The sequence below is a fragment of the Misgurnus anguillicaudatus genome, chromosome 21, assembly GCF_027580225.2.
Source record: "Misgurnus anguillicaudatus chromosome 21, ASM2758022v2, whole genome shotgun sequence".
In the NCBI taxonomy this organism is placed as follows: Eukaryota; Metazoa; Chordata; class Actinopteri; order Cypriniformes; family Cobitidae; genus Misgurnus; species Misgurnus anguillicaudatus.
Genome location: NC_073357.2, coordinates 44,095,154 through 44,121,067, shown reverse-complemented (window position 1 = coordinate 44,121,067; position 25,914 = coordinate 44,095,154). Strand labels below are relative to the sequence as shown.

The window sequence follows — 25,914 nt, the reverse complement described above, 5'->3', positions numbered from 1 at the left end:
GAGCTTTAATTACTTGGACCAAATAAATAGAACGGAGGAAAGCGGTGTCGTCTTCTTCCCTCAGCAGAGTTTGACAAACACTGACCCTGCTTGCTTTTGCTCATGGGCAGTGGGCTTTAATTGGCACTTAATTATTACTTTTAGCCAGTGGATTCAGCCTTTCTTGGGACGGGTCTCATTAGAAAACAAGCCAGAAACTGTATACATGGCAGGAAACCTAGTGAAATGCCACTTTTCAGACTCAAACCACTGGTACGGAAATACAACAAACATACCAATTATAATGATATGTGCAAAATGGATTTCAAAATGCATGTCTTACTAGAACATATATGGTGAACGCGTGTTTTCACATTAGAACGTACTGCACATATTTATAGTTATAAAAACTTTTATTGCACATTTGATCCAGTACTTTTCTGATAAAACTTCATAAAGCTTTACCAGGCTAAAAACGCTTGGGATGGGAGGTTAATGCTATTTTATGCATTCTGACTTATAAACACAGTTAAAGAGTTGTAATTGTTTCATGCTAAACAAATGCAAAGTGTCAAAAAAATCATTTGAGAGTGTTACAGAGTAGTTCTGGGCCAAAATTACAAACTTAAAGTATTTTTCGAACATGGGTACCCGATATGTATCACAGGGTGTCTGCGCAGTAGTAAAAGGTAGTAAAAAATTGACCAAAATGAAGGCCCTTTAAAGGTAGTAAGAGGTAACATCCAGCATAGTTTAAAAATATATACGGTGCTAACAGGACCTGAGTGAGTCGGAGTTGATGATAGCAAATATAGTCACCTTATTGGCTGCCGAAGTTTGAGCGCACACACTTAACTCGTAGTATTATCTCATTCGAGGTTACGCGGCCATGTCACGTTGCTGTGCGCGTCGTGACAAAAGCTTAACATTTGTACACGTATTTAAGCATCGCATTTTAAATTAAGTGATTGTAAGCTGTAACTTAAAACAACAGTGCAATATGCGTGTGCTGTTTCTGTTTGAGAGGAGCGTGCAAGCCGCACATCCGCTTCTCATTGAGTGCGTTTACATGCACAATCTTACGCCGATTATGCTTGATAAACTGATAACACATGGGCTCATGTAAACGCGTAAAACGGTTTTCTGTAATCGGGGAAAGCCCATAAACGGCGTAAGCAAAAACCGATCGCCACAGGTAATTTTTTGCTCATTACCCCGATTTTTGCGTGGCATGTAAACACCTTAACCGGCTTTCTCACGGTTTTGTCCATGTGCGCATGTCTCCGCGTGTGAAAGGTAAACATCAGACGCGGAAGTAAGCGCAAAGTAACGCATAAAATCTCTGCTCTACTAAAGCAGTTGGCAGAGAAACTGCGAAAACAAAAACTGATGTTATATTTACAGGTTCTGGAGACATGAAAAGAGATAAAACAATATAGCTTAAGACAGATATGCCTTCGGCTTTTGATCGACTATTATGTACTATAGGTGATGACGTCACTACCTGCGACAAATCTCCAAGTCCCATGTAAACGCAGTTGTCTGCGTAGCCGGTTTATTGATCTGCATGTAAACGCATGAAAACAGTTTTTTATAATAAGCAGATTTTTGATAGTTATCCACTTATTCTGTGCATGTAAACGTACTCATTGTGCTTGTGAGTATTTTTGCCGCTGTATTAGCCTTAAATACACACATGCATCAAAATTCCCGGCTTTTGCAAGTATCCTCATAAACATACCAATTTAGGTCTGAAGAGAAAGTAATCAGCTTTAAGAGAAAAAAACATGTGTAACAGCACATTAGATTCGGACTTTGGTCTTAAAGGGGAAGTTACCTAATTTTGCTACTGTCTGTCACTCGTGTTAATTAAACAGCATTGAGAGAAAATCTTTCACTGCTCTTAACTAAATCACTTTTCTACCTTTAATAAGATTTGTATGTCGAATTGTACACGAGTTTGATTCGAGTTGCTCGTTCAGGGTTCATATTCATACTGTATTATTAGAGCTATGACTGTAAACAGAACAGACCCTGAATTATTTGTTTATGTGTACTGAATAATATGAAATACAAATTTCTGTAGCACAAAGGTTGCAAGGTTTACAAAAAGGTTGTATTTTTTCACCTTAGTAAATGCATTATAAACAAAAAAATTAACAATATATTGCATATAAGCATTTATTTAATTCTTGTTTATGTCATTACAGTAATTGATGTTAGTTTGAGGTGCATTAACTAATGTTATACCACGGGTCTGTTGAATGCTGCATTCTGATTGGCTGAGAAATGTTCTATGGGTGTTGATTATTTTTCTGTACACCGCACACCTAACTTGTCAAATGTCTTAAAAATAGGCACCAGAGCAATGTTTGTGGTAACCGTGGTATAAGCGGATTAATTGACTCCGGTCCTTTGAATTATTTGCCGCATTACCACCTTGGTGTGCATTATTTTCTTATAATTCAATGGCCCGTCGTCAATTATTCCTTACTTAACAGTTTCAAATTTGATTTAAAAATTAAACTGCTAAAATTAATAAGATTTACAATAAATAAATAAATAAAATACAAATTATAATTGATATATGTAAACTGTAATATATTTGTGTATGTATCTATGTATGTATGAATGTCTTTGTCACCTTTTCACCCCTGATGAGTTTGCACCCCTGGGCTAAGGGCTATGGTTAACTCAACGGCTAGGGTTAAGATAAGGACAACTGAAACGTAACTCGACACTACAAAAAAACATAATTGACAACGACAATACTTAATGATCACAATTAAACATAAGTGTACCTAATATGATGGGTGTGACACTTATACCTTAAGTAGTAAATGGTGCTTTGCATACCCCTCCCACACCCCAAAAAAACGAGCTGCTGCTTGATGTCTTGGTAGTAAAAAATATTTTGGAGGTGGTAAAAAGGTAGTAAATTCATCTCTATGATTCCTGCATATACCCTGGTACCAGTGACCCCATATTTCTTTTATGGGCACTTCCCCTGGAAAAACATGCCCACACTTAAATGAGAATGAGAGCGAGACCGGCATCACTGCATGTGACAGCTTTGTTTAATATTAAGAATGAACAGTGGCACGAAAGAAGAAGTGTGTTTTTTGGATGCAAGGAGAAGAAAGCCTTGTTCAGCTTTCCAGTAAGCCAGCCTTATAGAAACAATGTTTTTTGTGTGTTGCTTGCTCGTGACTTGCTCCTACTGCTGGACGCCTCCGTAATCTTGTGCTTTTCCAGAAACAAACGCTAGAGCTGATCTGTCTTTTATAAATCTGATAAAACTAAAGACTAAACGCAATACTACTCTATAGGATCTCAGGATTAACATCAGATGAGCAGAAACAGTGTGTTATGCGAGCTTTAAAATAACACAAGCTGGTTTGCTAGTCTTAGCTGGTCTTCTAGTAAGATCTTTTGGCTGGTTTTATTCGGCCTATGGGCACCAGCTTGGGCAGGTAAGCTTTTAGGTTATGCTAATTTTTACGCTTGGTTTGCCCTGGAAACTCATGCGAATTGATGGGCCAAGAATCTCATTAAGTCTCATCACAATGAGAGTGTTGCCTCATTTTTGATCAATAACGATAGTTATTTTTATTTATGGTTACATTCAGGTGTAAATAAGCAACTCTTTCAGACATGGCCCTTCTGGCAATGTCAATACACCCTCAGGTTTTCCTAAACACACACACACCCCTTTGCAGTCAAACTTCGATCTAGAGAGCCCCATGGCCCGTATCCAACATCTAGCAAACAAGATAGTTTGTTTTTCTTTCTCAGTGCAAGCTTTTTAAGTTGCCCACTTGCTCATCAAAAGACTATTTTACCCTAATGGAATTTGTTAGCAAATGATTAGCATCAAGGTAATAAACAGCATCATGTGTTTTCAAGTTTAGCTTTTCCTCATCACAGCCAGACAGGCTGCTAATACCACCCAGTGCTGGATCAGATAGCTTCTGGTTGCAATTTTGTTCGGTCTGATGGACCTTGCGAGAGTCAGACACTAAGATATCGGAAGCGTGTCATAAGAATGAATGAGGCACTCTCGCATTGGAGCTGCCAAGCTGTCAGAGTCTGGGCAGACTGCATGACTGACATGCTTTGATTGGTCGATTTAATATAAGAGGAGAGCAGGAGCGAGGGAGAGAAGCGAATGGGAGAGTGCTCACAGAGCGCCGATTTAAAGCGTTGTAAGACTATTTGTAAAAGACGTGGAGCGCTAACTCTCTAGGTATCCAGCTTGTTAAATCTGTTTCATACTTCTCGAAGAATCGTGTTAAAGATATTGCTTTCGCTACGGTCATACTCGGGCAGTACGGAGCGACAGACATCCGGTAGGTGCTAACTGTAAGTCTATTTATCCTACGTTTTATCGACTGCTCGTGCACCCGGGCAAGGTTAATCACAAGTCTCGCAATGCATTCTGGGTAAGAGAGCATGAGCCATACGAGCCGATCTCGGGCTCTATCCCGATAAGTAGATGCAGAGTTTTCTGTTAAGAAATGAATCTGGAGGAATAACTACAGAGAGGTGCGAAACTGACACGGCAAGGTAGAATTTAACATGGTTAGCACTTGTAATTCCGTGTTACTACAAATATAGCATTATTGTTTTTTCTCCACTTCAATTTAGGGGGAAATCAATATTCTGCTTTGTTTATCTAAGTGACAGCCTCTCGGATATTGCGTTTTTATGTTGCCTTTATAAAGGGGCATTAAAACACAATATATCTGAAGGTTTTTATGGAGCTGACAGTTGCTGAGGGAGATAGTGTTAATGGCATAAAACGGTTGAAAAATGGCCGTGTCTCTTATTTATCTGTGTTTATTATGTACAAATATCCATCACTGAGCTATACTTTTCTGATGCGCAATTATGAAGATGCACCTCAGGACAGACTCATCAATAAAACGAGAGGGAAAAAACGACTTTGGCTTAGCTCACCGTGTCTCTCTGTGTGTGTGTGGGTGTAAAATTGAAGCAGTTACCTGTGTGCCAATGTGTACGGTGTTGTAGACATTGTTTTTATCATTTGTCTCTTCAACATTAAAATTCTATTGAAACGGCATTCTAATTTCAACACACGACTGTACAGTATTGCCTTCCCTAAATGGAAGAAATGAAAGAGAGCACACATACGTTCTTTTTTTACATAGTTACTGAGTTAGAATTGCAGAAACAAGCGACGTAAGCAAGGGCATGTTCATAAGAGCGAGATGTCGAGCGTTCAAAAGCATCCCATGAACGTGAATGATTGAGCGCTAACCCTGCTTAACTTCTTTAATATTCACGTGTTAGCATGGATAAATAACGACCGTGTCCGTCTGCTGTTGAATATTTGATTGTGCTTCTCTAATTGGCCGGTATACCCTGCTACATCTCGCCCGAGACATCCTGCAGGTGTCACAACACTCTGTGACAGCCATCCATCTTTTCTCCTGCAACCTAAATCAATTACTCTCCACCGGCACATAGAGTAAAAGAGCTCAGCCAGTCTGTTACTGTCACAGACAGATCAAACACATCATCTTTTCGCATCTCACAGCGAGTCTACGAGGTGTTCCTTAAGCCACCTCATTGTACCGTCATTATGGGTTTATTAACAGCCTTGGGCGAAATCATTTATGGTATTCCATCTTGATTAGAGGATGCAATTAGACAGCTATAAAAATCAATGCCTCATGTTATTGGATTGCTAAACAACTTTGCCTCAATGGCGAGTGAGTTTTGAGGAAATGGAAAAAAAACATAATGAGGTTCATGTCTCCTCCAAGTGTTCATAATTAACTGTTATAGGAAATAAAATATTGACCAAACATTTCAAGTGCTGAAAATTTGACCCTTGCTCCTCCAGAACTTAGTCAGTTGCGTTTGGAGGGCTGCATTACAACATTTTTTTTACATTTATGCATATGGCAGACACTACCATATTAGCATGGACACTTTTTCTTAGTATGTGTGTTTCTTTGGACAGAACCTATGGCATCTGCATTGTTAATCTAGTTAGTGAGCTACAGGAACACCTTACAAGACACATGTAAGGCCACATCCCAGAGAAAGCAATCCTAGATTGCAACAATTCCAAGATGGATGGTTGACCATTTTATCAAATTTTAACAGCGAGTTGCGGGTTTGCATTGCACATTCACCTTTAAAGGATTAGTTAATTTTCTTACAAAAAATTCCAGATAATTTACTTACCACCATGTCATCCAAAATGTTGATGTCTTTCTTTGTTCAGTTGAGATGAAATTATGTTTTTTGAGGAAAAAAATCCAGGATTTTTCTAATTTTAATGGACCCCACCACTTAACAGTTTTAATGTAGTTTAAAATTGTAGTTTCAACAGAGTTTCAAAGGACTCAAAACAATCTCAATCTAGCGAAACGATTGTCATTTTTGACAAGAAAAATATGCACTTTTAAACCACAACTTCTCGTCTATCTCTGGTCCTGCGGCGCGCCAGCGCGACCTCACGTAATTGCGTAATGCCGTGGAAAGGTCACATGTTACATATATGAAACGCACATTTGCCGACCATTTAAAAAAATAAACTTACACAAAGACATTAATTAATATCATTCGACATACAACAACGTCGGAATGGTCCTCTTTTTCCACACTTGTAAACACTGGAGCGTAGTTTCGCATACGGCATCCGTGACCTCTTTACATGATGACATATTGCATGAGGTCGCGCTGGCTCTTCACAGAACCGGAGGAAGACGAGAAGTTGTGGTTTAAAAGTGCTTATTTTTATTTTTATTGCCAAAAATGACAATCGTTTCACTAGATAAGACCCTTATGCCTCGTTTGAGATCGTTTAGAGTCCTTTGAAACTGCAATTTTAAACTGCATTAAAAACTGTTACGTGTTGGTGTCTATTAAAATGAGAAAAATCCTGGAATGTTTTCCTCAAAAAACATAATTTATTCTCGACTGAACAAAGAAAGACATTTTGGATGACATGGTGGTGAGTAAATTATCTGGATTTTTTTTAAGAAAATGGACTAATCCTTTAATAGTAAGTTTGAGGGGTGTCAAAGCACATACACACATATCACTCATGTCATGCATTCAAACCAGAAGATAGCAAACTCCAGGTAACCTGTAGGCATATGTTTTTTTTGTCATAATCTTTTTATATTTTGCTATATTTTACCAAAAAGCAGGACCATCCAGAACAGATTGACAAATGTAACCCTGTGCACAGCCTCAGATTAGATAATAACTCAGTGTTGGCGGGGCGACAATGTCACCGTTGACCGTGGCTACGGTCCGATGTTGTTCATAGTGTCTGTGTGAGAGTCTTAGTCGAAGTGTTTGTGTGTGTACACTTGTGCATTTGTGTGTTTGCACCTCAGGGTGTAGAAAGCATTGAAGGGCACCCAGACAAGCAAAGCAACGGACAATATCAGTGCCAAAAACAGCATCCCTCACAGTGTCACTTCACTGTAATGGCTGGCAACAACAGACAAACAATAGCACATTTACAGAGATCTAAACACCTCTACAGAACAAAAACCAACATTATAATATATTTATATTCAAAATGTATTTTAAATTGTTATTAAGGACGAAACAATAAATGTTTTAAACAAAAAATGTTATGAAATGTAGTATTGTAGTATGAAGTGTTTTCACATCTGTAGTTCGGTTCATTTGTTCCGGACCAAAAGCAAAAAATTATACATTGTAACTTTTTTAGCAGTTTTGGTTCCATTTCACACCACACTGATTTCTCTGATCCGCACCAGTTGAAACAAACCAAAATTCTGTCATGTAGTAAGATCAACATCACTTATTGGCCACACGTATTTGAACGTATTTCCTAAACTGCTTCTCGATTGGTCGAAATCAGTGTGCGCGAAATTCCAACGGAACCCCCGGAAGTAAACAAAAAGAAGGATAATACAGCAGACACCATGGACAGATGGCTACGCGCTGTACTTATGTCTCCGTGGTTGTTATACATAGTTTGTATAGAGCACTCTAGACAAACCGTTCATTTTCAGAATGAATTGCGAATGCGGACCGAAAACAACGGTTTAATGCATTTCAAACGGCGAAGACACCAAATTTCTGAGGCTCCGCCCGCAACTCCTCGCAACTCCAGGTATGTCCGCGATTTGTCATTGTGCTAATATGGCTAATAGAAACTGTCAACAAACACTTCCTCATCCGATAATGCACTGCGCAGCTGACTACGGCAGCTGGTTCAGTCCAAAATGCGCAGTACTTTTGCAGTTAGGTCGGTTAGATCTCGGATCGTGTTCTCACCACAAACAAACCGCTCTAGAGTTTGTTTGAAAGCGTACAAAGTTTGGTCCGCTTTTGGTGCACACCAGAGTTCGATTGCTGAATTCTCACCTGCCCAAACGAACCGCACCAAATGAGCAATCGAACTCTGGTACACATATAGTACAGAAAAGTACAGTCATATGTGGTATGGTTAGGTGGTATATTATATGGTACAGTTATATTTTTACAACAATATTGTTTTTTTTATGTGATAATGTACTGTAGTTTTTTATTTTTACAAACTGATGGGCAAGTCAATTACTCCAATTGCAGATTAACCATAATGTACCGTTGCTGTTTCTTTTGTGTGTGTACGTGGGTGAATGCATATGTGATGGCATGTACTTCATGTGACGCTGTTATCAAAACTCTTCGAAAGATGAAAAATGACATTGTGTTGTAAACGACTGCTAAAAAGATTAGAGCACAAAATGAAAGTCTGTATATGTAGGTTGCAATAAAAAAAAAATGACAGCAACCTACACAAACAATAAGCCACAGTTTACAGTTAACAACATTTTCCTCCTTCTTTTATTTAGTTTGCTCAGTGACGCACACGCACACAGACAGACAGCATCTGCTGACAACAGAGGAAAATGGACAGCCACAAATGAGAGCAGTGATTTGTAGTAGGCAATTAAAGGTGTGAAGAGATGGTTGGATGTATGTAATTATTGGGGTTTTAATGAGTCAACTGGTAGCTTTTAGCTTTTGAAAGGTTGCTTCTCTCATCAATGCGCCATGTCAAAGATGTCCTTCTCTTCAACATCTTCAACTTGATATGTTACTTATATGACATCTCATTAATGACCTGAAATCATTTCTTCGAAATAACAAACATCACAATGGACAGAGAAAATATATATATATGTGTGTGTGTGACTAAAGTGATTAAAAATAAACACATCTGATGTTTTCTCACAGACATGTGAATGGAACCGATGATGTGGCTTTTAACCTTTTCAGAATTAGTCCTGACCTGAGATGAAAATGCTTGAAAATATGTACCAAGATAAAAGAGGACAAGCACAGTAGGAGAAAAACAAGAGCAAGTTTATTTTCAAGGTTTGTTTGCTTCCATCTCAGATGATGTCCCTCATGAACTGCATCCGACTTCAGTGTTAAATTGACTGAATTAAATGAAGCAAATACGTTAAAGCACACATCAGTGGCATGCGGCACAACCATTTCATCTTTGCAACTTTTTTTGAGTTGAGAGCAAATACTGACATATGTACTTCACGGCCCCACCGCGCTTTCAAAGAGGGATAGGAGCCCATTAAAATTGCATGAGGAAGGAATAATTAAACAGAATATTTTCTCTCTGAGAAATGAAGAAATCAAAACGGCGAGGGGCGCATTTGATTTCCCTGGCCTTAAAATAAGATGAAAGGTGATGTAGAGACACAGGGCTAAAACATGTGCCTTGTCAGGAGCTCAATCTTTTTGTTCCTCGCAGCTCTTTAATTTGCCCCTCAGTTGTGTGCTCTTATTGTATATGCTTTTATAGTTGGGGCTCGTCGACATTTGAATTGGTAATTAAACTTATTTTAATATATTTATAAGACTCATCAAGGCAGCCCTGCATATCAAAGTGGCCGAGCTTGTATTGATGTGAGAAATCAAAGCAGTGATTACTCTCTTACATCGGTGGGCTTTAGCTCTTAATTGCGCCGCGTGTCCGAGAGATTTGTGGTTGGAGTGACTGGAGGACAACAGGGAGTTCTCATCTTAGGGACGCGGATACGGAGGAAAAAACATGTATATTGATTTCAGTGGAAAGTCTCGGTGAACTCATTACTCGACACAGTTGAACGGGTTGTTTAGAAGATGCTTGTTAGTGAACGCATCATCAGATCTTTGAAGGATCGTCTGAATTTTAATTCGTACAACTTTTTTACACATTTACTCTTTTAAAATCTTTCTTTGTCATTCAAATGAAAGCTCGGTGACCCATTGGGATATTTCCGCCATGCTTTTGTGAACCAAACAAAGAAATAGACGTAATTTGCTTTATTAAGTGGGCGTATTCCTCAAAGCTGCCTACGTATTAACAGGTGAATATATATTACCGGCCAAACAAAGAGTTCGGTGCCAGCTAAGATAACTGAGATGTTGAACCATTAGTGCTGAGCTACAGTTTTGCCCCCCTCATTCCCTCACAACTCTAATTAGACCCACAAACAATAGCATGGCTGCAGACCTTGTTATAAAAGAAAAGGCATAATGAAAGAATACATGGGCCGTTTTTGAATGTGTCTACCTCTCCTTTGTGGCAGCAGGAGAGATATGGCGCTTTCCAATGTACCTTCATTGACTCCTCCTGCCAGTTTCCAGGTCACTAATTTTTCAGCTATGAGTTCATTGTGCACAGACCGATATGCTGTCTTTTTTAATGAGGTTATTTCTGGGTTATTACCTCGCTCCTTGCTAGACCGTCTTATGTGAGAGACCTAATTGATGTAAATCAAATATGGTTAAGCAGGGACCAACCCCTGGGCCACTCCGCTTTCATTTCCACCTTATAACCGTTTACAAAACACATACATATACCTTCTCTCCTTATTAAAAATCGCAGAACTGAAAGATAGACTCTTTTTTTCTATCTCCTTTTCGTCAATTACTCATCTCTGGATTAGAGAGGAATTTGCAGGCGGTCCCATTCCAGGCGTAAATGTGAGTGCATGCTCACAGATGCAGAAGAGTGAGCTCTGAACGAGAGACTGAGGTGCTGGCATTTGACTTTTGCTGAATAAGCTCAAGGTGTGCATTCCCTCAGGTTAGAGAGGTTATTGTGGAGAAAATGATGGGTGGGGGGATGAAATGTTTTAGCGGTGCCTGTTCATTAAGCTCTGTCTCATTCAACAGTGAAATTAGGCCGAGAGAGAGAAAGAGAAAAAGAGAGACAGAGAGGATGATGGAGGATGTTAGCGGATGCAGGGTCCTTGACCATGTGACACATGCACACTATAAAATGTAAAGTTTTGTGTGGAATTAAAAGAAATGTAATATAACTATCATTATTATTAAGTAATAATTGCTATATTTCTATAATAATTGTTCCCTTAATTTGTATAATAAAAATTATATGCATCATCTCATTATATCTATGAGAATTGTACGTTTTGGTGAGCAAAGTTTTCAAAGATCAAACTATGCAACTACAGCAATTAAAAAAAGTTAAACAAAATGGTCCTTAGCTGTTACAGGGGCGGTACCCTTTTAAAAAAGTGACAACTTTGCATTTTTAGAGTTCATATTAGTACCTCAGATGCACATATTGGTATCAAATTGATACATATCTGTATCTGAATGGTAAATACTGTATGGGTGATTCTCACGAAACCATTGAAACACCACGGCACTAATGGTTTTAGCTTTAAAATGTGTAATATAGTAACATTAAAAAGCATCAGAATTAACACAATACTGTGTTCTACCTTGCACAATGTGTGATTTTAACATAAGAATTTATAATTGTAAATTTTATCTCATTTTCTGCTGAAATTCTCATTACCGCAATGTGTCCGGCTGTGTTTGAACATGCGTTATGTTGTAATTTAATCAAATTAACACAAAAATATTAAGAAAAAAAATAAATGGATGTTTTGCTAGACTACTTTAGATGACAGAAAAAATATTTACTGAATATTCATGTATAATAATAATGAAGAAAAATTAGGAAAATGATGTGTCCATGCCTGATGTTCTCATCCTCCGCAACACTTTTTGAGAACAGTTTAAGCACACATACAGAATTTTAATAAAGTTTGATTTTGAGTGACCAAGCACATGGACCAGTTACTTCAAGATGGCTACCAGGTAAGATCATTTTTTGCAGTTAATTTAAAAATATTGTCTTGTCAGAATGCTTACGACATTTTGATTATCATTACCGCAACACATGCTTATAAAATGTTAATTTAATTAATAGAAGCATAATACTTTGATTTTAAATGCATGTGCAGAATCTCCAAATTATGTTCTTTCAGGTTTGTCATGTCATTTTTTCTGACTGTTGCGGTAATGAGATTTTTTAAGACTAATTTTTTAAATTATGTTACAAAAAGTGTTAAATGATAAGTAAAAGTTTTTAAATTAATGTTCCCATTTACTCCAGACTTTGTTTTTCAATGTCTGGTGGGAAAAAATAGTAAATTTAAGCAATTTTTACATTTTTATGCTTGACATTTTTAAAACCAAGTTTTCGTGAGAATCACCCGTATAAGGACAGGTACAGCCCAAGTAACAGCTTTGATGTTGTGGTGCATGCTGGGAAAAGACTGTATAGGATAATAGCATATACAGTACTGTGCAAGTCTTAAGCAACAATGCTACCATTAGATGTGTTGTTTTGCAATTGTATAGTGATCATATATAATTATTTTTCTTTTTTTGTCTCTTTATTAGAATACAACCAGAAAATACAGTAAATGTGTATTTAGTATTAAAAACTGTATAAACATGTAAACTAAAGTATTTAGGGTAAACTAAATAGCAGGTAGCTGAAGGATCTCTTAAAGGCAGAGTCCACGATGTTTGAAAAACGCTTTGGAAAAGAAGACGGGCTGACTACCAAAACACACTTATAGCCAATCAAATCAAATCAAATTCCGGGTTGCGTATGTGTGGGGCGGGTCTATCAACAGAAGGTCCAGATTCTATTGGGGTAGGGGCGTGTTTGTTTAGGTGATTTCAAATATCAACCTTGGCTTTCAAACATCATGGACTCCGCCTTTAACCTAAATGAAATTAAATCCTGATTCTAATCGAATGACTTCAGGACTTTAGTCTCCTCAAAAAGGCTCAAGATGTGTTTTGTGCCAAGAGAGGTCACACTAAATACTGACTGATGCATGAAGAAGACATTTAGTCCTGAAAATGTTTTTGTTTTTAATTTTGTGTACATATTTCCTGTATTTTCAGTTTGTATCTTAAAAAAGTAATAAATAAATAAATAATAAATATGGATGTACATTTAAACTTTGCTAAAACAACAAAGCTGGTGATGGTGGCCTAAAACTTTTGCACAGTAGGGGAGAGCAGGGAGGAAAGTACCATTTTTCAGAAAAACTTAATTTTAAAAGATAATGTTTTAGACAGAGATATATTTTTTGCTGTGGTCAGTAACTCCCAAGTGTGGTCTATCAATACCAGGTAGAATTTTGAAAAAATGTAAAACGATTTCTGTATAATTTCACTTTAAACATGAGTAGTGAATTGTTACTTTTGAGCCTGATAGCAGGGACGAAAGTAACACAACAAAAGAAGATAGATTTTTGTGTTACACTTGTTTTTATTAAATATACATGACTATGACCTTGTTTATATAACTGCAAACTTTTTGTCATTTATCTTTGTTTAAAAGTAATGAAATTAAATTTTGATTTTACATTTCAGTTTTATCAAATGTTTCAAAAGCAACCAACAATACAAACTTAAATTGTTGAAAATAAAACTTTTTTCAACAGTATGAACACTATAAAAATGAAATTAAATCAAATTAAAATAATATACATTTTCAACATATACAACAGTAGCAGCGGGACAAAAGTAACAAGTGTTACTTTCGTCCCGACAGGAACTCCTGACATTTAAACCCGATTTACTTTTATTTCGAAAAACTCAGAGAGGTCAAACTTCAGGATGTGTTAGAGCACTAAATAACCTGTAGATTGATCAGTATTGTAACACATGAAACCAGAAACACAATGCGTTATAAAAAACGACTGCTGCTGGAATTTACTTATCATGGTTGAAAACACCTTTCTGGATCTGGATGTGGAAAACGGTGAGTAAATAAAGCAATATTTGCCAGCTCTGTCAAGGGTTTGTGTGCTAAAGATGCTGTCATAGTTTGGGATGCAAATGTTACAAGGGCTTGGAGAAAATCGCTTTGTTACTTTCATCCCACGTTACTTTTGCCCTGGTTCTCCCCTACTGTATATGTATGTATATAGGAGCACTATTATGAGTACATGTACATGAGATAAATAATCAATTAAATAATACAACAATCAATAACTAATGTAAATATTATTTACATGATCATTTATGCCGTGTACAGTGCTCCTGTATAGCGAATTGTGTTAGCAGCGCAAAACGTCATGGGTTCAACCCAGGGAACATGTTGAAGAAATGTATACATTGTAATCCACCGTAAGTCACTTTGGATAAAAGTGTCTGCCAAATGCATAAATGTAAATGTAAAATGTAATTCCTTCAGGCCCTAAGCGTACTGGGTTTCTTTATGTTTTTTAGTCACCTGTCACTCGTTTTTGCTGTCAAAAGAAGTGAAAGTGGCACATATGTACACAATCTATAAAACACACATGCACTGTTTGTGTTTGACATAAGAAGTGTAGACATGAATCCTGGTGATCAAAAGCCGGCCATGACACTGAAACTCCAATATCACTCTTTAAAGTTGCTCTCCTTCATGCCGCTAGTGATTAGTGCCTAGTCTAGAGTATCATCAAAGCAGTCTCTCACACACACATGCACTCACTCCGGGCAGCTATGTCCCTATAACATCTGATGTTTAGCTTCTTTCAGTAAATCCAGAGTTTTGTGTCACCCCCTCCCCAGGTCCTCTTACCCTACCACTGTGACATGGCCGCTGGTGGCACATTGACGCCTGTATCCTTTCCTGATGAAGCTAAGCCGGATCAGCCATGTCTTCGCCGCTCTCGCTCGTTCCTCTCGAAAACATAATCACAGTCAGTCTGCGGCGAGAAAACATGTTTTAGAAATCCCCCATCATCACCAGCACTTCCAGCATCACTGCCATCATCAAAGGCCCCTGTATGTCCATCAATCAGGTAAATGCTCAATCTGGGTGAGTGGCAGGAGGATCCGAGAGAGTGACGCTAAGCAGGCAGCTCCATGGCCCTCCGTCAGGCCTGCCAGCCTTTCGTGACAGTGGGGGTGGGTATAACGTCCCTTATCCCGCAAGCTTAGCCTATTGAACTGCCAGCCCTGTGCCAGTCCACGGCAGGAGGGAAGGTGGCACTTATCGACGGGATAGAGGCATCCAATGGAGAGCAGTTCTGGAGGTTGGTGACTAAGAGTATGCCAGGTTCTGTTAGCAGATCCCTTCAAAACAAACAAGGTGCAGCATGTAGACAGATGCCGCTTTTGCGTATTAAGTGAAAGAAAAGAATCTTTGAGGTTTGTCCCAGTAAAATATCAAATATCTTCATATTTGGTTTGAGCTAATTTCTTCCTTTGTCAGATACTTGAATGTTTCTGATGTAATTTGAGCACACTCTTACTACCCTTTTGGCTGACCAAAATAACAAGGATGACATTGTAGAGAGGGCCGAATGTGTGATGTAGATAATTTTTTGGGGGGGTTTCTGAGTAGGAATGTTCATTTCAGTACCGACAACCACAGCCTACTCCATTTGACCGCGATCACTTCCTGCTGCTCAATCTCATTAATCCTTTATTTATTCTTTAACCGAACGCCTTGTAAAGGGTGATTTTGTAAGGATATAATTATATTTTCTTTCATCTCAAGATATTTCACTTGCTTCCACTGATCTGTACTGTAACTAACAGTTACACGTCAATCTGCAACGTGGTTATGGGACTCTGAGAATGATCCAATAACATGAGGTCAAAAACATAAAAAAATATATTGATTTGCTAACAACTAAAGTGGGAGGGTTTGTGGAGCACAGTGTTAGGAGGGCGGTGCCCCAACAAATTATTACTTTATCCGACCATAATTTACAGGCTATTTACAAATGATGATAGAAATTGGCAAAATGTCTATAGGCACATGCCAACAAGAACCGCCCTCTCCGAGAGAGAACGCCTATTAAACGTGTGCACGAGAGAGCATGCACGGGCCTAGTTCTTCTTGTGCACGCTCAGTTTACAAGTTGCTGTCGTCATGACTCATACATTGAGATGTTTACCGTGTCTGCGGGGTTTGTGACTTGTGCCAGGGCTAGCATCGCTAATCATAGCTTATATCAACTTTAACTAGCAGTGATTTTAAATGGATTTCTCCAAATAGCATGCCAAACTACCTGTTGAGTACAAACTTCGCGACTGAGGCATCAATGATAAGCCCAAGCTGTTCTTTTAGCGCAATGTCACCCCACTTTTTCTCTTGTGACCCTCAGACATTTTGAAAAAACACAGTGAGAATGTGAGCTTCAATGGATGGCTGAAACCGTAGCTCACCACACATAATACACCTGAAAGTACACATGTGCAGAAAGTGAACCTAGGGACGAGCACATATGGTGGCCTTACGTAAACATATCACCAGAATGATTGACAACTGGGATGACCAATAGTCTTGATCAGTGGTTCCCAAACTTTTTCAGCGTGCGGCCCCCATTGTGTAAGGTACATTCCTTCGCGGACCCCCAAAGAAAATTTTTGACAAAAAACTGTTCTAAAACTCAAAATTTTAATTAAAAAACATTAAATTATACAAAAAAGTAGTGCTTTTGGTTAGTAGCCTTATTTTTTTGTAGATTTAATTACACAGAATTCATGATAAAATATTGTATTTCATAAAATGTCATAAAACTGGGCCCCCCCTGGCACCATCTCGCGGCCCCCAGTTTGAAAGCCACTGGTCTTGATGATCCACCCGGAAAAATAAAATAATCTGCTATACCTTTAACAATTTTTTTTATTTTAATAAATGATAATATTAATCTGTCATAAATTCTTACATTCGGTTAATAGTTAACTGGTCAATATGAACATCCGTATTTCTGAGGTTTTTGCAGAAAACAATGTCAAATTCATTTAGCTTTGGTAAAAACAGAGGCAATTTTCCTGTCTGAATGTTTTTGGAGTGATTTCATTAAACTTTTAATTCACTTTAGTCAGACCAAAATGACAGGAATGACACTGCAGGCAATACCGCATTTGTGTACAGAGTAGTGAAAAATACAAGTTCTTGAGTGAATCTGTTTCAATTCAAATTCATTCAAGATTTGGTTAAAATAGAGGTCATTTCCTCTCTAAATGTTTTAATGTATCTGGAGAGATTTTAGGAAACTGTTATTGGCCTTGAGCCAGAACAAAACAACAAGAAAAACCATTGTAGACATTGTTTTTCACTGAAAAAGTTGAAGGTCTTTTTTCTTGTCTAAATGCTTGAAAGTTTCTAAAGTGATTTCAGTAAACTCTTATTTGCCTCAGAGCAAAATACGAAGAGCGACATTGAGATTTTCCTTGAGAGACTTGATTTGTAAGGGCTCACAACAAGTTCAGCCTCTTATTCAATGCAGTCGTTGCTTACAGAGGGCACCACGCTGAGTATCAGCTGCAATTAGCTGTATTTGCTTGAGCTGCGCTTCCATCATTTGCAACCACTATTGTATTGCACTTCAAGAGATACGGGCTAAAGATGCATCCTAGTGGGAGTGGATAATAGTTCTGGGAGAAAAAATATGAAACGAAATGAATCCAGCCGCTTAAGCCACACAGCCTCCTCATCACACTACATTCGTTTTCCCGTTGTCAGCGCAACGCCCGGGAACGAAGTTGGCTTGAAAAATAAGCGCTGTTTTCCATAGCATGTTCTACTTTGCGCTGGCAACATACTTTAATTTGTTCCCCTTATCTTATCGGTGAACACACCCTCAGCTGCTGATGGTGGTGATGCTCTTAAGTGAAGTGCTAGTATTATCGTGCCGCCTCTGCGGGCCTCTTCTTTAATTTAGTTGTTATAATTAGCCATTAAATGGTGTCAGTTTCTACAGCTACTAACAGGCCCACTCTGTTCTGCTTGTCTGCATTATCAGTTTGGGTGCTTGTAGAGGGGAGGAGGGGGACCAAGAAAGTAAATTATAATGAAGGCCTATATAGTCCAATTACCGATAAAAGCAGCCAAGTGCAGTGCTGTAATGAGGTGCCACTACCTTTCCTTTTCCCCCTTCCCCTCCGAACGCATCGGTGGGAATAGCTAATCGCTAGTTTTATTACTTTGAGCCCCTCTCGCTGAAGGGTTTTAACCCCGGGACTTTCAATCTGAGCGGGACGCTCGCAACAAACAAACATAGAGGCAGCACCATCCATGCTAAACAAAGGCGGTCATGATGGAATGATTGGAGAGGGAGAAAACAGACAAGAGGCGATGATGTGAGGAAGAAGAGGATGTGCAGAAAGAGAGAGCGAGCGAAGGACAGGAAGCCCGTCCTCATGTTCTCACTTTAATGGGTCAGTATTTAATTATTTGAAATAGCGGGGCTGTCTTTTGTAGCCAGGGATGTAGTTCCTTGCTGGAGCACTTTACAAGGCAGGCAGGTAATTAAACTGTAAGATCAACTCTTGCTCTTCTTTTGCTTTCTCTCTATCCCTCTTTCATTCTCCTTTTCATTGTCAGGTGAGGCACCTGTGGGAACCGAGGGAACTGCGAGAGAACGACAGATAGATATAGAACAAATTAAGGGTGGGAAGACGGCAGCGTTGCTCAAAAGTGTCCTGCAGATCTAATAGCCTCTTCTGGGGCCAAAAGCAGCATAAATACTGCATATTTAACTGCTTAACGTGAGTCCATTGTATTAGATATAAAATTATATGCTCTCTTGTATCATAGCATAGGTATATTTTAAATGAAGTGTCTTTTTCCACCAGTTTGGTCACTTTGTATGCATTAATCAGCAGTCCTTACCATACTCAGGAAAGCAAATAATGCTGGGTTGTTTCAAACCATGGTTGGGTAAAATGAACAAATCCATTTGGTTGTTTCAACTCAAAGTGCTGGGTTGTTTCAGCCTGGGGTTGGTTCAAATATAGAAATTTTTATAAACCACTGGTTGGGTTTGTCCGCAAATTACCCAATAATCCAGCGTTTTTTACACTCTAAAAAGTGCTAGGTTGTGTTTATCGCGGGGCTGGATCAATATTGGGCAAAACATGTTAAAAATGACCCAATGCTGGGTTGTTTAACCCAGTTGGGTTGTTGTTACTCAACCAGTTGGGTTAAAACAACCCAGCAATGTGTAATTTTTAACCCAGCGGTGTTCTCTAATCTACACTCTAAAAAGTGCTGGGTTGTTTTAGCATTGGGCTGAATCAATATCGGGCAGAACAGGTTAAAATCATCCAATGCTGGGTTGTTTAAACCAGTTGGGTTGTTGTTACGCAACCAGTTGGGTTAAAACAACCCACCAATGTGTAATTTTTAACCCAGCGGTGTGCTCTACTCTACACTCTAAAAAATGCTGGGTTGTTTTTAGCGCGGGCAAGATAAATATTGGGCAAAACAGGTTAAAAATGACCCAATGTTGGGTTGTTTAACCCAGTTGGGTTGTTGTTACTCAACCACTTGGGTTAAAACAACCCAGCAATGCGCAATTTTTAACCCAGCTATGTGCTCTTATCTACACTCCAAAAAGTGCTGGGTTGTTTTTAGCCAGGGGCTGGATCAATATTGGGCAGAACAGGTTAAAAATGACCCAATGCTGGGTTGTTTAACCTAGTTGGGTTGTTGTTACTCAACCAGTTGGGTTAAAACAACCAAGCAATGCATATTTTTTAACCCAGCGGTGTGCTCTACTCTACACTTTAAAAAGTGCTGGGTTGTTTTAAGACCAGGGCTGGATCAATATTGGGCAGAACAGGTTAAAAATGACCCAATGCTGGGTTGTTTAACCCAGTTGGGCTGTTGTTACTCAACCAGTTGGGTTAAAACAACCCAGCAATGTGTAATTTTTAACCCAGCGGTGTGCTCCAATCTACACTCTAAAAAGTGCTGGGTTGTTTTACCATTGGGCTGAATCAATATTGGGCAGAACAGGTTAAAATGATCCAATGCTGGGTTGTTTAAATCAGTTGGGTTGTTGTTACGCAACCAGTTGGGTTAAAACAACCCAGCAATGCATATTTTTTAACCCAGCGGTGTGCTCTACTCTACACTCTAAAAAGTGCTGGGTTCTTTTTTTAACCCAAAATACTGTGTTGTTTTAACCCAAAATTCTTGGTTGTTTTAACCCAATGTTGGGTCAAATATAAAAAGTTAATTTTAACCCAGCTGCTGGGGTCGTTCCTTTTTGACCCAATGATGGGTTAAAAATAACCCAGGATTTTTTAGAGCCTAATTCAACTCAAATCTAGACTGAATTATAACTCTCATTTGTGAATTTGTAATTGAAACAATATTAAGAAATTGAAAGAATTACATTACAGCAGTAAAATATGCTCTGGGAAGGCACATTAAAGTAAACAAGAAAAATCTTGGTTACTGATTTGGAATTTACACATGTCCACACAAAAATAATTTTGTCATACAAAGAGGTCCGGACGGCAAGATCGTGGGCAGTATGTCAGTGTGTCTGGTTTTGGAAAGAGAGACAGTGTTACTGGTGCATTGTTTTCCAGACGGCACTGAGGACAGACGATGGATTAAACCATGAATGAGTGATTTATTAGCTGCTGCTGTCACGCTGCTTAGATGGATTACTACACACGACCTTTGACCCCACTTACCAGAGTCCTCACCACCGCAGTGTGGGATGGGAAGGTGTTTTCCATGTGCGAACGTGCACATGTGTGTGTGTTTCTGTGTGTTTGAGTTAGACCGCTGGCCAGCTGTATGTCGGTGACAGGATGGGACCACTTGATCAATGAGCTAATGAACAGCCCATTTCATAGATGGGATGAACTGACTCTCTTGTGTTCATTGAGTGCCTATAGTAAAAGCCCGCTCTATGCTCCCTCAACCCTTCAGTGCTTTAGAAAAAGACCTAAAAAGAAAAAACAATGCAACAACAAGGGCGCTTTCAGACGCTCCTGTAAAGAACTAAAGGGTGTTTACGAAAGGTTTATCTTCATCTCTCTTGTTTTGAATGGGTTCATCATTAACTGTGTGTTGTGAATAGTATTAAAGCAGAAACAGCTTCTTTACTGTCTCAACATGGATCATTTGTACGTCTGCTGCTTAAAAAATCTTTAATATCCCTGAGAGAAGCAGATACAACCTCAAGAAATATGAGCCTTGTTGGATGGTTTTCCCTGATTACAGCAAAGTACAGCAGAACAATAGAGGGAAAAAAAGTCAAGGGATTTTTTTTTATAAAAGGCAAATATTATAGTAGATGAAGCTTGTACCATCCGCAAAGTGGGAGTGTGGATTTGCCTTAATGCAGCATATAAATCTAATAACAATAGTGTCTTATTTGGTTGTTTTGTTTTTGCTTTCTTTTCTTTTCTCACCCAATTGTTCTGACACAGATGTCTCTCGCTCTCTCTTTCTCTCCTGTCCCCAGATTTCATTTCCATCTTTCCTAACATGGTGAACTCTCTCTCTCCCTCTCCCTCCTTTTCTCACTTTCTCGATCTCTCTGATTCATTTCAGAAACTCTGGCAATAAAACCCAAAACAAAAGGAAGAGGCTTTTGTACCTTTGCTGACTTTGTTACTCGCTGGCATAATAAAGAAAAGTAATATGCTTTAAACATTAAATAAGACTTTAATTGGAGCACATGAAAAACGTACCATGGGAAGATGTAATTGAATGTTGCCGGGGAGCAGGGGGAATTAAAATAGGTCGTTTTATGCTTTGCTTTATTTTTGATTGAATCAGCCCCTAATTGGCCACGACAGTAGTATTATCAGTTTTAGGCGGTACGTGAGGCGCTCAATGCCGCAGCTCCTCAGTCACACGAGATGAGAGGGAGAGAAAGACCGAGATGAGGGAAAAGAATGACAGAGACAAATGTCTTCGCATTGACAGCTGTCCTCCATATTGCCCTCTGCACACACAACAAACACACACAACAAAGCTTTTGTAAGAAGCTCCGTCAAATTAATAATCACTAAACAGTTCATGAGGATATTAGAAATATAATAGCATTTTTGTTCACTTTAGTAAAGTTTAGTTGACTGGTGACAATACACCTGCAGGCTTTTATTTCCAACAAACGTCAGAGATTAGTTTGTGAGAGATGGAGAAATATTGCAATGGATGACTGCAAACAAATAAAGTCTGATTTGGAACGTAATGACTGTGAGGACTATTTAAAGCAATAGTTCACCCGAAATTGAAAATATTGTCATTGTTTTCTCATTCTCATGCTGTTCTAATCCCTTATTTTTTTCAGAGGAACATACAAGGAAACAATTTTTTGTCATGCTGACAAAAAACAAATAAGAAATCACTAAAATAAAAGAGATTTTATTTTCAAGATTGGCAGCCATTGTCACGTTGAACTGCATAAAGATTTTTCAATAAAAAAGCCACTTGCACATATTGCACATTTTGCACGTAATGCACTATTTTTGCTGCTACATACACAATTTTGCACTGGTTAATATTCATATTCACATGTACTTTAATATTCATACTGTATACAGTACTGTGCAAAAGTCTTAGGCCACCACCACCAGACTTGTCGTTTTAGAAGTTTTAATGTCCATCCATATTTATTTTTCAATGTATTTCATTAAGTTACAAACAGAAAATACAGGAAATATGTAAAAAAAATTACAATACATTTTTAGGACTAAATGTCTTTTTAGGCTTTGTCAGTGTTTAGTGTGACCTCTCTTGGCACTAAACACATTTTGAGCATTCGAGCAGAATGAAGTAAATTGATTGACTGAGAAACAATTATATATGATGACTATAACATTGCAAAAACAACAAATCTAATTGTGGCATGGTGATCTAAGATTTTTGCACAGTACTGTATATTTTCTCATTTTATTGCTGCTTTAAGTTCTATAACCAGCGTGGTCTCACTATTAATACGTAATATTTACACATAACTTTAAAAAGCAAAATATATATTTTTTGTACGTTTACATTGTACGTTTTAGCATCTATGTAGATGTATTTACAACATTTAAACGTAGCATTATTACGTTTTTACAGCTAAAAAACGTAAAACATTTAAGTATCTTTCATTCCATATAGATTCCTGTATTTAACCATTTTAGCAATGTTACCACTTTAACCCTACCCCAAACCTTACCCTGAACCCAAACCTTACCCTAAACCCAAACCCTTTTTATACAAAATGTTTAAATAATGTATTATTTTTATATTATGGAACGTAACGGACAGATATGTTTTTAGTAACAATATAGCATTCAAAAGATATTTTAAGCCACGACAGTCCTACGCAAAACAGTTTATTAAAATAATTTATTAAAAAGTTTATTAAATAATCATTTATCATTTATCTGTTACAGAAAACATAACAGACAGACAAGTGTAATCACAACTTATTTATTGCGAATATTAAAATCAGTACCAAATGTAGTTAAAATGACGATGTGCTGCAGCCAAGATCCTCTCTGGAGTATATGAAGTAAAGTAAAGAGAAGTATTTAAGTTATTAATCCAAGAGAACGTTGATCCGGCTTTCCTCTGTCACGGCAATTTTTAAAAAAATGTCAAATGTACGGAAACAGAAATGACGCAAAAATGTCACGTGGACCGCAAAGAGCCAATGAGCTTTTGATATCACTGCCGTAAAGCAATGTATCGTAAAGCTTCTTGAGGCGCGATATTTGAATTCAAATTAACGAATGCACAATCTGACTTTACGGTTGCTGATGAGAACTCGGATCAAGATAGCTGGATAAAGGGCTTAATTTGGATCTGTTCCTCGCAATCGTATGAATTTTAAAGATGTGGATTACAGCAAATGGATAAAAGTAACAACTTTTGTGAATTTATGTTGTATTTTAGTGTAATTATTACTTAGTAGTAATAATAAGGTATTGCATAGAAGACAGCATAGGAGAAAGCGCGTTTTTATGCGTCATGGCAAACAAACTAAATATTAAAAAGTAGTTAAATTAATACAGAAATTTATTCATTTTAAAGTTTTAAAATGTTCAATATTGTGAAATTCTCTGAATATCATAATCATTTAATTAGGTAAACTTTCTTAAATAAATAAGTCAGAAAATAGGAGTGAAAACATGTCATTAATATGAGTAAGAAACGGCAATGCCCACGATTTTAATATTTATGAATAGGAATAACTTGCGTACAAATTTGTTCGTTTGTAAAGCTGTAAATACGTAAATAATTTACGTATTAGTCCTGTCAAAACATCGATATTATACGTTTCAGTGTGTTTTTAAACGTAAGTAAATGTACGTATGGTACAACCACACCATAAGTTGTATAAGTGTTGTATAAGTATTTCACTATTGTCTTATTGTGCATACAGTAGTTTCATGTATGGGACATAAAACTAATTTAAATTGGGTGAACTATCCCTTTAAGAAGGAGAATGATCAGGAGAACAATTGGAACGACTGATAACTGGTGGGAGCTGAGTGTCTTTTCCCACTTAAGTAGAGGAGCAAGTTAAAGGCCCTGGAGACCCTCATTCTCTTCCTTTTTCTTTCTTTATTTCTTTCTTTTAGACTTTCTCCCATTTCGGTTCTCTCTTTCCTTATCATCTCCACACTAAAATTAGGTCTTCTGTTAGCCAAGCTGCCAGTGCTCCATGAAAGGCCTCGTGGGAACAACAAGGCAGGGAGCGTGTGCGAATGTGTGCTGGAGGGAATCCACCTCACCTTGGCAGGCATTTAAGAGTAAAAGGAGGGCTAAAGTGTGCATAGAGCTTAATCCAGCTTTCTGCGGTCTCTCAGGTATAAGGTGGCACTCTCCTGTGAGAGAGAAATCGCTCTGGTCTAGTACAGTACATGCTCTCTCAGGAGAGAGAGAATTTTCACGGACTTATCAAAGGCACTACAACACCACTGAGATCTGTCATTGGTGTTTTAATAAGTCACTTACCTACACTAGTTGACTTTCTAAGTTGCTAAATGCTCTTAAACGCACCCTTTGATATACATAGCCAAATTTATTTATTTTAATTTTACAATTCAGTGGAAAAGATCTGAACAACCAAATGCACATTTAATTAGTCCGAATGAATAAAATATAACAATGCGGAAGCCTAATGGTGTACAACTTTTTTGTGGAAAAAAATATGTGGTGGTTACTGCAGATTTTTGAAGGGAAAGGTTGAGATATATTTTTGTGAGTGTCCGTGTTATTGTGGTTAAGAGACAGACGAAGAGAAAGAAGAGAGCACAAAAAGAGAAACAATGAGAAACTCTTAAATATAAGTCTCTCTCTCTCTCTCTCTCTCTCTCTCTCTCTCTCTCTCTCTCTCAAATGGATAATTCTGGTGATGGCCCTGACAGCCCATGGTTTAGATTTTGATTTATGTTCTTCCAAAGCTAAAATCAAAGAATCCATCTAGTGCTATTTTATGGCAGCTGGGATGATGAATGGTGCAGTCTCTGGGCCAAACGAAGCCGCTGTGTCTTTGCCCCGGATTTTAATTGCTAAAGTAGCCAGTCATTGCTCAGGATTCAACAGTGAGCATGTTGCCTTTCTCTCCCTCTCCCTTCAAAGTGCACTGTAGATGGCTGCTTTGAACGAAAATTGAATTTAGTTTACTGTAACTTGCTGTTAAATCATTCATAGTGCGGCCATAGGGAACTCGTATAACAAGTGTAAGTAATGGCTCATGTAATGGGCGGAACTTTGAAGTGTAAATTTCCCATGTATATTTAATGTATAGAAATTAAAAAAAGACGAATTTAAGTAATACTCCAGATGAAGATTTGATAGCGTTTTATGTTGCCTTTCCATTCAAACAACCATTC

At 38.0% G+C, this 25,914-nt stretch overlaps 1 protein-coding gene across 5 annotated transcripts in view; it reads left to right on the top strand.

Moving 5' to 3' along the window:
* tshz3b (teashirt zinc finger homeobox 3b) overlaps positions 1-25,914 on the top strand; it is a 350,078-nt gene that overhangs the window by 148,907 nt on the left and 175,257 nt on the right. The gene's annotated exons all lie outside the window — the stretch shown is intronic.